Source organism: Triticum urartu, chromosome 2A, assembly GCF_056163025.1.
Source record: "Triticum urartu cultivar PI428250 chromosome 2A, HENAU_Tu73, whole genome shotgun sequence".
In the NCBI taxonomy this organism is placed as follows: domain Eukaryota; kingdom Viridiplantae; phylum Streptophyta; class Magnoliopsida; order Poales; family Poaceae; genus Triticum; species Triticum urartu.
The window spans coordinates 549821734-549834707 of NC_141874.1; the positions used below are offsets into that span (position 1 = coordinate 549821734).

A 12974-nucleotide genomic window follows, 5' to 3' on the forward strand; every position below is an offset into this window, starting at 1 on the left:
CCCCGTCGAAAAAGAGAAGAGGTTTCGCCGCGGCAGCCTTTCCACCACCGTCCGTGCGATTTTTCCGGCGTTCCGACCGCGCAGGGCAGTGTACCGACGGGTGTGCGTCCACCACACCCGCAAGGTGTTCGGCGATTTGCCTGCTCGGTGATGGACTCAGACGACGACGAGGCGCTCGCCGCGTTGCTGGAGAAGGAAGCCGATGTCGACGTCCAGGAAGAGGAGCATCTCATGGTCCTCACCGCCCTCGTCGGCTTGCTCGCGAGCAATGAAAGGCCGCGGCAAGGTGGCTCAGCGCCGGGGCGGGTGAAAGCAAAGAACCGGCATCGTCTGGAAGGCTACTGCATGCTCTACTCCGACTACTTCGCTGACGCTCCACTGCACGGCGACAAAGTATTTCGGCGTCGTTATCGGATGAGCCGAAAGATTTTTTCGCAGGATTGTGAATTCCATCCGGGAGTTCGACAGCTACTTCAAGTGCATGAAGGATTGCACCGGCAAACTTGGATTCACCTCAATTCAGAAGTGCACGACAACGATGAGGATGCTTGCATACGGAGCTTCCGGTGATTCACGCGACGACTATGGGCGCATGGCCGAGTCTACGACCATTGAGTGTTTCTATAAGTTCTGCAGGGCAGTGGTAGCAGTGTTTGGACCGCAATACTTGCGAACACCCAATGCGGAAGACACTGCTCGGATCCTAGCACAGAATGCACTAAGAGGATTTCCTGGGATGCTTGGAAGCATCAACTGCATGCATTGGAAATGAAAGAACTGCCAATTTGCTTGGCAGGGGATGTACAAAGGCGCCAAAGGCGGTTGCAGTGTGGTACTTGAGGCAGTGGTCACACAGGACCTCTGGATTTGGCATTCATTCTTTGGTATGCCAGGAACTCACAATGACATCAACGTGCTGCAGTGCTCCCTTATCTTTGAGCTTGTTGAAGGTCATTCTTCTCTGGTGAACTTTGAGGTCAATGGGCGGCACTACAACAAGGGGTACTACCTAGCTGATGGCATCTATCTGAGATGGTCTACATTTGTGAAGACTATTTCAAACGCTGTGCCAGGAGGCAAGAAGTCCCACTTTGCCAAGGTGCAGGAGGCTTGCAGGAAGGATGTCGAGCGGGTATTTGGTGTGATCCAATCTCGATTTGCTGTTGTCCGTTACCCTGCTCAGACCTGGTCGAAAGATCAAATGTGGGAGATCATGACTTGCTGTGTCATCTTGCATAACATGATCATTGAGAGCGAGCAGGAAGAGCCAGTGTTTGACACTGAACCATACTACAGGCAGGGTCCTCTAGCTGAAGTTGATCACCAGCTACCGAAAACCTGGACTGCCTACCTCAATATGCATCAGGAGATCCGAGACCCACAGGTGCATCAACAACTGCAGCAGGATCTGGTGGAGCACCTATGGAGGATCAAGGGCGACGCCTAACTCGACGTGTGATGAAATATGAGTTTTTATTTTTTTGAACTATATAATTTGTTGAACTATTTGATTTTTATTGATTTTCTATGATGAACTATGTGATACAAAAATTACTTATGTTGAAAATTCAAGCCGAACCACGCCGAATATGGGCCGATTCGCGTCGATATCGGGCCATTTGTCGCGAAAGTGGGTCAAAAAACGGCCAGAAATGGGTCGATATCGACGCCTGGGGGCGACGGCTGGGTGCCAAACTGCCCCCAGAATCGATTCTACCGCCGGCTCGCCCCCAAACGGCGATTTTTATCCCTCCTGGGAAGGCCAACAGCTGAAGATGCTCTTAGCCTACTAGCTGTGCACTATACCCCGCGAGCTCATTAATTGCGCACATCTCTCTCTTCTATCCGTCACTTTTTGGGGCTGGGATTCCATGGCACATCCACTGTTTGCTTGATTGCATTTTGTAAAGGGATGGTTAGAGGAAAAAGGAAAAAGACTCAGGCATAGTTTTGCAATTTAAAAACTAAAATAGACTATTGCCAAAAAACTGCATGAAACATTGACAATAATTTGATTTTTTAGAGAACCACGGTAACTCTTGTAAAAGAATTGCTTAAATTATTATTATTTGAATGGTCGGATCAACACATCGCCCATCTAATTTGCAACCGCGGCGATCAACTTGCAGCATTGGGCACCCGACCTCGCAACATCACCCGTCTAATAGACGCAACGTTTGCCGACTTGCAAATACATGTGCCCGTCCTTCGGTGTCACGCGCTCGGTAGCCGCAGGCTAATCGGCCTTGAAGCACGCCCACATGGCTATGCGGCATCACGCACCCAGCTACAACATAACACTTATGATAGTTGCAACACTGGCCGACATTGTAGCACAATGACCAGCTTTGCAACGTCGCGCATCCTACTTGTAGCGTAACATGCCCGGTAGCCGCAATGCCGGCCGACCTTGCAACCTCGTGCAGAATTGCAAAAAGTGGATGGCCCACCCCCAAAAACATCACACATCCGATAGATGCAACGTCGTGCCGGCTTGCAGCAATGGTCGGTTGATCCCGCAGTGACACATGTCCGGTTATTGTAGCGCCCAACATCCTGCAACATGGTGAGGTGGCTTCGCAACATTGTGTGTCTGACTTGCAACATCACGCGCATGCCGCAACATTGGCCGACCTTGCAGCATTACAACTGGTTAAATGGTGATGCTGGCATCCGGTAGCTGCACCGTTGAGTAGTCTTGTAGCACGGTGCTCGAATTTGCACCGTCATACCTACGGCTTCTCCAATAGGCGTTGCAACATCATGCGTCCAATAGTTGCAACATTGGCCGGCCTTCGTGACAACTATGCCTTCTAGCATCATGCTTGATTTGTTGAATGGTGATGCTGGCGTTGTAGCGTCACATTATTACTTGTGGCATCTAGCCTTTGGAGCATCAATGGGATCGTGCTCGCAGCGTTGTGTCTCGGCTTGCAGCAACGTTGTCTAGCCTTTGTAGAGCCACATTCCTTCTTGAAGTAGAATGGCATCGACCTTACAGCGTCACATCGTGTCCCGACTTGCAGCAATGATGACAAGCCTTTGTAGGCCCATGGTTCCTGCTTGCAGCACAGACTGTCGGGGATGTCGTGCGACACATGCCAACAGATGGCTTATAATGGAGGGGGCTAATAATACGTCGCCGGTGCCAGGAAACGGGATAAGGCGCAAACATGCCCGCCGGCGAATCTTACCCAGGTTCGAGGCTCTCCTAGGAGATAACACCCCTACTCCTGCTCTGCGGGGTCTCCGCATGATCACTCAAGCAACAACGGTGGCTACAAGCTTGCTCCTTGAGCTGTTTCTTTAGAGGGGGAAGAAGAACAATGCTAGCCCTAGCTTCCTTCCCCTATATGCGTGTGTGGGTATGTTAAGGTCTCAGTGAGGCTGAACCCTTTGCATGGGTGTCCTGAGGGTTTATATAGGCCTACCCCAGGGGTACAATGGTAACCCAGCCGGGTGTGGACCCGGCTGTCAGTGTCTATAGGTGCCGGCTTCTCTGCCGACCGCTGGGGCCCACCGCCTGGTGGGCCCCGCCGACTGTCTCGTACTTCACCGACAGGACACGCTCGCTGCTTGCGGGTCTCGCCAGCTTCTCATTAATGGGGCAATGCTGCTGATGATGCACGCTTTGTCAGGGACAACGTGGCTACAGTGTCGCCGCCTGGCGGGCGTTTACTGTAGCCACTCCCTGCCCGTTCTGGTTAATGGCACACAAACTCTGAGGGAAGAAGAGGGCCGCCTGCCGGGGGTCGGCCTCCCCTCATGCCGACTGGTCCGAGTTCGCCAACTTCTTGCTTCTCACTGTCAGGTAAGGCCCGCCGCCTGGGGCCGTACCGACAGCTCGTAGTGGGAGCATGGCCTTCTCTGCCATGGTGATGTCATGGGCTGCGTGGCAACAGTGCTACGCTGGGTGAGGGATGTTCGCCCAGTACGCTGCACTGTGGCCACGCTCCGCCCTGGATTCGGGGGTGGCAGGCATCGCTGTAGCCGCGCCCCGTCTCGTTGTCATAATGTGGTGCAAACTTGGAGGGCGATTGGGACCGCCTACTAGGAACCGGCTTCTCTGGAGGCCGCCTGCTAAGAGTCGGCCCACCTTGGGGCCGTCTTCTGAGCCTTGCCGTCTTCTGGCAGCCGGCCGCTTGGACCAGCCGGCTGCAAAGAAGGCGGTGCTTTGGTATTTGATTCTTGAGGGGCGCAGCTGGCCTCGGTGTCTTGAAACACCATGGGAGGCTGATGAGGCTACCCGTGGTCATTTACTTCGACAGAAACGATATCGATTTTGCAGCATCACATTGTATCCGGTCTTGTACCGTTGGTGTACTGGTGCCGCAAAAAGCTTACCATTATTTGCAGCAGGGGCGTCGGCCTTCTAGTTGTGCATTCCGGTTTGCAAATATTAGCCCTGATTGTGCTTACTGTTGTTAAGTAGGAGTACACTGCTACAACTAGTATAAATCTTGTGAGTTAAAAAAGTTAGCAGCAGTTCTGATTAAGTATTATATCAACTAGCTAGTTTTTTAGAACTTATCAACTAGTACGTAGCTAGTATACTACTAGTAGAAATAACAAATGGTTGTGAGTAGCATGCGGCAGCAGCAGGCATAGCCAGATGAAGAAGGGCGCTGATCTGCGCCGGTGCGCCGGCCCAACTGTTGGGCCAGTCCAGCACCGGTCGTCCGATGTGCGAGCCGAGGTCGTCAGATCTGCGCGATCCAGATCCCTCTGGATAAATCCTCCCGCACCGCACCCGCCCCTCGCCGCACAACAGCGCGCCGCAACAGGCTGCACCTCGTCGTGCCCCCGCCCCTCGCCGCAGGCTGCACCTCGCCACACCCCGGCCCCTTGCCGCACCGCACCGCGGGCCGCCCCCCTGCCGGCCGTTGACCTCGTAGCACCCATCCCCCACCCCCACGGATGGCAGCTAGCCATGTAACACCCCGGATGTAATTTATCTTATATGTACTCCAACTCTTGCCATTTCCGGCGCTAAGTTATTTTATTTCCTCGGGTTCGGGTTTTTGTTCTCCGTGTGTTGTTGCCTTTGTCATGCATCTCATATCATGTTGTCATGTGCATTGCATTTGCATACATGTTCGTCTCATGCATCCGAGCATTTTCCCCATTGTCCGTTTTGCATTCCGGCGCTCCTATCTCCTCCGGTGCCCCTTTCTACCTCCTTCCGTGTGTGGGGGTTAAACATTTCCGGATTGGACCGAGACTTGCCAAGCGGTCTTGGTTTACTACCGGTAGACCGCCTGTCAAGTTTCGTGTCATTTGGACTTCGTTTGATACTCCAACGGTTAACCGAGGGACCGAAAAGGCCTCATTTGTGTTGCAGCCCAACACCCTTCCAATTTGGCCCAAAACCCACCAAAACCTCTCCCATCGTCTAGAGCGTTCGATCACGATCGCGTGGCCGAAAACCGCACTCCATTTGGAGCCTCCTAGCTCCTTCTATGTATAAAAAGGACTCCCCCTCCGAAATTTCGGGCAAAATCCACCCTAACCCAAGCATCTTCCTCCTCCCGCCGCTGGACGCGTCCGGATCGGACCGGACACATCCGCCCGCCGCCGCCCAGCCTACCGCAAGCCTCCACGTGGCGCCTCTGCGCCCCACATCGCCGTCCGCACCTGCCGCGGCCCGCGGGGCCCGTCGCCCGCGCCCGCCGACTGGGAGGCCGCGCCGCCCGCGCCTCTCACCTCCTCCGCCGACCGCCGCCTTCTTCCAACTCCGGCGCCGTCGCACGCCATTGCCAGAGGTCTCCAGCCGCCGAAGCTCGCCGTCGTCGGCCGCGAGTTTCGCCACCGCGCCGATCTCCTCCTCCAGCGTCGTCCGCCGCCCGAGACCGTCGTCCTCCGCCGCCGTCCTCCTCCCCGTCGTCTCGTCGGTACCGGACCGACCGGCGACCTCGCCGTCCCCGCCGGCCACTGCTTCTTCTTCCCCGAAGCCTCCGGCGATCCCCGCGAGGCGCGAAGCTACAGTGACCCGGCGATCTAGATCTGGGAGTCCTCGGGTTGACCTAATTTTCCCTCGAACCTTATTTTTTTGCAATATTCATCATGCGGTAACTCCGCATCCGTAGCTCTGATTTGCACGTGTAGCATATCAAAATGTTCGCCTCAGAGAGTACATCATTTCATCTCATTGCATCATTTTCATTTGAGCTCATCTTGATGCCCGAAATGCTATTGGAAGAGGGCTATGTGATAAAATTGTCAGATCTGTTTCATCAAATAGATATTTGTCTTTTTTCCATGATTAATGTGTGCATGATATGCTCCTGAGCTCTACATGAGTTTTGTTATATGCCATGCCATCTTTACAGAGGTGCTTACCATGTATTTTTATGATATGTGTGGTGACTAGCACAAGCTTGCAAAGTAGTGCAATCGGTAATGCTAATTTCAGGGACTTAGAATTTCTCTAAGTCCTTGTCCTGATTTTGTCATTATGCCATATGTTCATGTTGTTTCCTAGTGATCCGTGCCTCTTTTGAGGATGATCAGTAAGGGTGATTTGTTAACATTGTGGTGCTCTATCCATCCATGTCTTTGTTTGCATTTATGGAGCACCCTAGCTTGAGTCAATCGAGCTCTATTTTTGCTATTTCGTGAATCCTGGCAGATTGTTGACTTGTTAGCGATTTTGCCGAGGATGTTGCTATTGATCCGTGCATGCTATGTTGTTGTTCTTGCCATGTCTAGCTTCTATGCCATGTATTCTTGATGGGTGTATGCTTAGTTTGTCATGTCATGCTCTGTAGTGAGTGCATCGAGCTCGCGAACATGCCTACTCGTTAACTGATTTGCATGCTCCAGTTTTTCACTAAGTCTGGAATCTGATTATGTTTTTGCCATGTTCACATGCTTGCAATTGTATTTTCTGATCCCTTTTGGCTCAAGGTCACCAAGGGACTTTTGTTAAGTGCTTTGAGTAGCTTCATGTAATGCCTTGCTTTGCCATGTTAAGTTCCTGTAGCATGTAGTTTTCATGCTCTAAAGTGTGCTACCTGATGTTAAATTCCAGACTTGTGTTAATTTCACTAAGTCTGAAACCTGTTATCATTTGCACTTTTGCCATGCTTGTTTGAACCTGTTAATGGATGAATTAGCCGTAGCTCAATGTTCATCTTTTGTCAAGCATCATGAGTGGATCCCTGCCATGTATTTTGTTGTCATGTTTGAGTGCTGTAGCATAACTATCTTGATGCTTTTAGATGGCTACTTGCTGATTATCGCAGACCGGTACCATATTTGTTTTGCTTGCCATTTCCAAACCGTGCTTCCGATTCCGGTGATCTTTATATCGATTTCAACCGAAATCACCTTACCTTTCCAGTGGCACTCTTGGATTTCCAAGTTGAGGCCAGGTTCAATCATTCCTTGTCAAATCTTGCATATGCATCACATATCGCGTCCCGCATAGCATACCATGTTTGCATCATGTTGTTTGAGCATTTCACGTGGTTGATTGTGTTCCTTTTGCTTGTTTGTCTTGTTTGGATAGAGCCGGGAGACGAGTTCGCGAACGAGGAGCCCGTTGAGTTTGCTTACGAGGATCAAGTCAACTCTGACAATTTTGCAGGCAAGATGATCATACCCTCGAAATCACTTCTATCTTTGCTTGCTAGATGCTCGCTCTTTTGCTATGCCTATGCTACGATGCCTACCACTTGCTTATCATGCCTCCCAAATTGCCATGTCAAACCTCTAACCCACCATGTCCTAGCAAACCGTTGATTGGCTATGTTACCGCTTTGCTCAGCCCCTCTTATAGTGTTGCTAGTTGCAGGTGAAGATTGGAGATCGTTCCTTGTTGGAACATTGTTTATTATTGGGATATCACCATATTATCTTGTTTATCTTAATGCACCTATATACTTGGTAAAGGGTGGAAGGCTCGGCCTTTTTGCCTAGTGTTTTGTTCCACTCTTGTCGCCCTAGTTTCCGTCATATCGGTGTTATGTTCCCGGATTTTGCGTTCCTTACGCGGTTGGGTTATAATGGGAACCCCTTGACAGTTCGCCTTGAATAAAACTCCTGCAGCAATGCCCAACGTTGGTTTTACCATTTGCCACCTAGCCTCTTTTTCCCTTGGGTTTCCGGAGCCCAAGGGTCATCTTATTTAAACCCCCCCGGGCCAGTGCTCCTCTGAGTGTTGGTCCAAACAGAGCCACTTGCAGCGCCACCTCGGGGAAACTTGAGGGTTGGTTTTAGTTGTACGTAGTGTTCATCTGAGTGTGCCCTGAGAACGAGATATGTGCAGCTCCTATCGGGATTTGTCGACACATTCGGGCGGTGTTGCTGGACTTGTTTTACCATTGTCGAGGATGTCTTGTAAAACCGGGATGCCGAGCCTGATCGAAATGTTTTGGGAGAAGGAATATCCTTCGTTGACCGTGAGAGCTTGTGATGGGCTAAGTTGGGACACCCCTGCAGGGATTTGAACTTTCGAAAGCCGTGCCCGTGGTTATGGGCAGATGGGAATTTGTTAATGTCCGGTTGTAGATAACATGAAACTTAACTTAATTAAAATGAATCAACCGCGTGTGTTACCGTGATGGTCTCTTCTCGGCGGATTCCGGGAAGTGAACACGGTGTTGGAGTAATGCTTGACGTAGGTTGTTCTAGGATCACTTCTTGATCATAGTTCTTCGTTCGTGCTTTGCCTTCTCTTCTCGCTCTCTTTTGCGAACATGATAGCCACCATATATGCTTGTCGCTTGCTGCAGCTCCACATATTACCTTGCCTTACCTATAAGCTTAAATAGTCTTGATCGCGAGGGTGCGAGACTGCTGAGTCCCCATGACTCACAAATTACTTCCAAACCAGATGCAGGGACCGATGATACCGTTCCAGACGATGCGCTTGAGCTCAAGTGGGAGTTCGATGAAGACTCTCGCCGTTACTATGTGTCTTTCCCAGATGATCAGTAGTGCTGCCCAGTTGGAGCGATCGGGGACCGTGTCGCATGTTGGGGTTGATCTTTTATTTTGGTACCGTAATCGGACCATGAGTGTATTGGATGATTGTAATGTTATTCATGTATTTGTGTGACGTGGGGAGTGTAAGCCAACTATGTACCTTTACCCCTTTTATCTATTTACATGGGTTGTTGTGAAGATCACCTTACTTGCGACATTGCTTTCAATGCGGTTATGCCTCTAAGTCGTGCTTCGACACGTAGGAGATATAGCTGCATCGAGGGCGTTACAAGCCACCTCCACCACCAGCCGAAACTTGGCGATGAAGTTCGTCGCAACTCCGTCACTGCCGGCCATCGGCACATGCAACACTCGCCGCAGTTGTAGCTAACTCCGTGAACGCTGCCGGTGAAGGAAATATGCCCTAGAGGCAATAATAAAGCTATTATTTATTTCCTTATATCATGATAAATGTTTATTATTCATGCTAGAATTGTATTAACGAAAACATAATACATGTGTGAATACATAGACAAACAGAGTGTCACTAGTATGCCTCTACTTGACTAGCTCGTTGATCAAAGATGGTTATGTTTCCTAACCATAGACATGAGTTGTCATTTTATTAACGGGATCACATCATTAGGAGAATGATGTGATTGACTTAACCCATTCCGTTAGCATAGCACTTGATCGTTTAGTTTGTTGCTATTGCTTTCTTCATGACTTATACATGTTCCTATGACTATGAGATTATGCAACTCCCGTTTACCGAAGGAACACTTTCTGTGCCACCAAACGTCACAACGTAACTGGGTGATTATAAAGGTGCTCTACAGGTGTCTCCGAAGGTACTTGTTGGGTTGGCGTATTTCAAGATTAGGATTTGTCACTCCGATTGTCGGAGAGGTATCTCTGGGCCCTCTTGGTAATGCACATCACCTAAAGCCTTGCAAGCATTGCAACTAATGAGTTAGTTGCGAGATGATGTATTATGGAACGAGTAAAGAGACTTGCCGGTAACGAGATTGAACTAGGTATTGAGATACCGACGATCGAATCTCGGGCAAGTAACATACCGATGACAAATGGAACAACGTATGTTGTTATGCGGTCTGGCCGATAAAGATCTTCATAGAATATGTGGGAGCCAATATGAGCATCCAGGTTCCGCTATTGGTTATTGACCGGAGACGTGTCTCGGTCATGTCTACATTGTTCTCGAACCCGTAGGGTCCGCACGCTTAAGGTTTCGATGACAGTTATATTATGAGTTTATGAGTTTTGATGTACCGAAGGAGTTCGGAGTCCCAGATGAGATCGGGGACATGACGAGGAGTCTCGAAATGGTTGAGACGTAAAGATCTATATATTGGACGACTATATTCGGACATCGGAAAGGTTCCGAGTGATTCGGGTATTTTTCAGAGTACCGGAGAGTTACGGGAATACGTATTGGGCCTTATTGGGCCATACGGGAAAGAAGGAAAAGGGCCTCAAGGGTGGCCGCACCCCTCCCCTTGGTCTGGTCCAAATTGGACTAGGGAAGGGGGGCGCCCCCTTCCTTCCTTTTCCTTTTCCCTTCCTCTTTTCCTATTCCATATGGGAGGTGGAATCCTACTAGGACTAGGGAGTCCTAGTAGGACTCCACACTTGGCGCGCCCCTCCTAGGGCCGGCCTCCTCCTTCCTTGCTCCTTTATATACGGGGTTAGGGGGGCACCCCAAAGACATAACAATTGATCATTGATCTCTTAGCCGTGTGCGGTGCCCCCTTCCACCATAATCCTCGATAATATTGTAGCGGTGCTTTGGCGAAGCCCTGCGACAGTAGAACATCAAGATCGTCACCACGCCGTCGTGCTCACGGAACTCTTCCCCGACATTCTGCTGGATCGGAGTCCGGGGATCGTCATCGAGCTGAACGTGTGCTAGAACTCGGAGGTGCCGTAGTTTTGGTGCTTGATCGGTCGGGCCGTGAAGACGTACGACTACATCAACCGCGTTGTGCTAACGCTTCCACTTTCGGTCTACAAGGGTACGTAGATAACGCTCTCCTCTCTCGTTGCTATGCATCACCATGATCTTGCGTGTGCGTAGGATTTTTTTTGAAATTACTACGTTCCCCAACAGTGGCATCCGAGCCTAGGTTTTATGCGTTGATGTTGTGCACGAGTAGAACACAAGTGATTTGTGGGCGATATAAGTCATACTGCTTACCAGCATGTCATACTTTGGTTCGGTGGTATTGTTGGACGAAGCGGCCCAGACCGACATTACGCGTACGCTTACGCGAGACTGGTTCTACCGACGTGCTTTGCACACAGGTGGCTGGCGGGTGTCAGTTTCTCCAACTTTAGTTGAACCAAGTGTGGCTACGCCCGGTCCTTGCGAAGGTTAAAACAGCACCAACTTGACAAACTATCGTTGTGGTTTTGATGCATAGGTAAGAATGGTTCTTGCTAAGCCCATAGCAGCCACGTAAAACTTGCAACAACAAAGTAGAGGACATCTAACTTGTTTTTGCAGGGCATGTTGTGATGTGATATGGTCAAGACATGATGCTAAATTTTATTGTATGAGATGATCATGTTTTGTAACCGAGTTATCGGCAACTGGCAGGAGCCATATGGTTGTCGCTTTATTGTATGCAATGCAATTGCGCTGTAATGCTTTACTTTATTACTAAACGGTAGCGATAGTCGTGGAAGCATAAGATTGGCGAGACGACAATGATGCTACGATGGTGATCAAGGTGTCGCGCCGGTGACGATGGTGATCATGACGGTGCTTCGAAGATGAAGATCACAAGCACAAGATGATGATGGCCATATCATATCACTTATATTGATTGCATGTGATGTTTATCTTTTATGCATCTTATCTTGCTTTGATTGACGGTAGCATTATAAGATGATCCCTCACTAAAATTATCAAAGTATAAGTGTTCTCCCTGAGTATGCACCGTTGCGAAAGTTCTTCGTGCTGAGACACCACGTGATGATCGGGTGTGATAGGCTCTACGTTCAAATACAACGGGTGCAAAACAGTTGCACACGCGGAATACTCAGGTTAAACTTGACGAGCCTAGCATATAACAGATATGGCCTCGGAACACGGAGACCGAAAGGTCGAGCATGAATCATATAGTAGATATGATCAACATAGTGATGTTCACCATTGAAACTACTCCATCTCACGTGATGATCGGACATGGTTTAGTTGATTTGGATCACGTGATCACTTAGAGGATTAGAGGGATGTCTATCTAAGTGGGAGTTCTTAAGTAATATGATTAATTGAACTTTAATTTATCATGAACTTAGTCCTGATAGTATTAGCATATCTATGTTGTAGATCAATAGCTCGTGTTTAGCTCCCCTGTGTTTATTTTTGATATGTTCCTAGAGAAAACTAAGTTGAAAGATGTTAGTAGCAATGATGCGGATTGGATCCGTGATCTGAGGTTTATCCTCATTGCTGCACAGAAGAATTATGTTTTTGATGCACCGCTAGGTGACAAACCTATTGCAGGAGCAGATGCAGATGTTATGAGCATTTGGCTAGCTCAATATGATGACTACTTGATAGTTTAGTGCACCATGCTTAAACGACTTAGAATCGGGACTTCAAAGACGTTTTGAACGTCATGGACCATATGAGATGTTCCAGGAGTTGAAGTTAATATTTCAAGCAAATACCCGAGTTGAGAGATATGAAGTCTCCAAGAAGTTCTATAGCTAAAAGATGGAGGAGAATAGCTCAAGCAGTGAGCATGTGCTCAGATTGTCTGGGTACTACAATCGCTTGAATCAGGTGGGAGTTAATCTTCCAGATAAAATAGTGATTGACAGAATTCTCTAGTCACCATCACCAAGTTAGTAGAACTTCGTGATGAACTATGATATGCAAGGGATAACGGAAATGATTCCCAAGCTCTTCGTAATGCTGAAATCGACGAAGATAGAAATCAAGAAAAATCAAGTGTTGATGGTAGACAAGACCACTAGTTTCAAGAAAAGGGCAAAGGAAAGAAGGGGAACTTCAA

At 49.1% G+C, this 12974-nt stretch overlaps 1 pseudogene; it reads left to right on the plus strand.

Moving 5' to 3' along the window:
* Positions 1-150: 150 nt before the first annotated feature.
* Positions 151-1447, plus strand: LOC147985847 (uncharacterized; annotated as a pseudogene).
* Positions 1448-12974: the final 11527 nt, after the last annotated feature.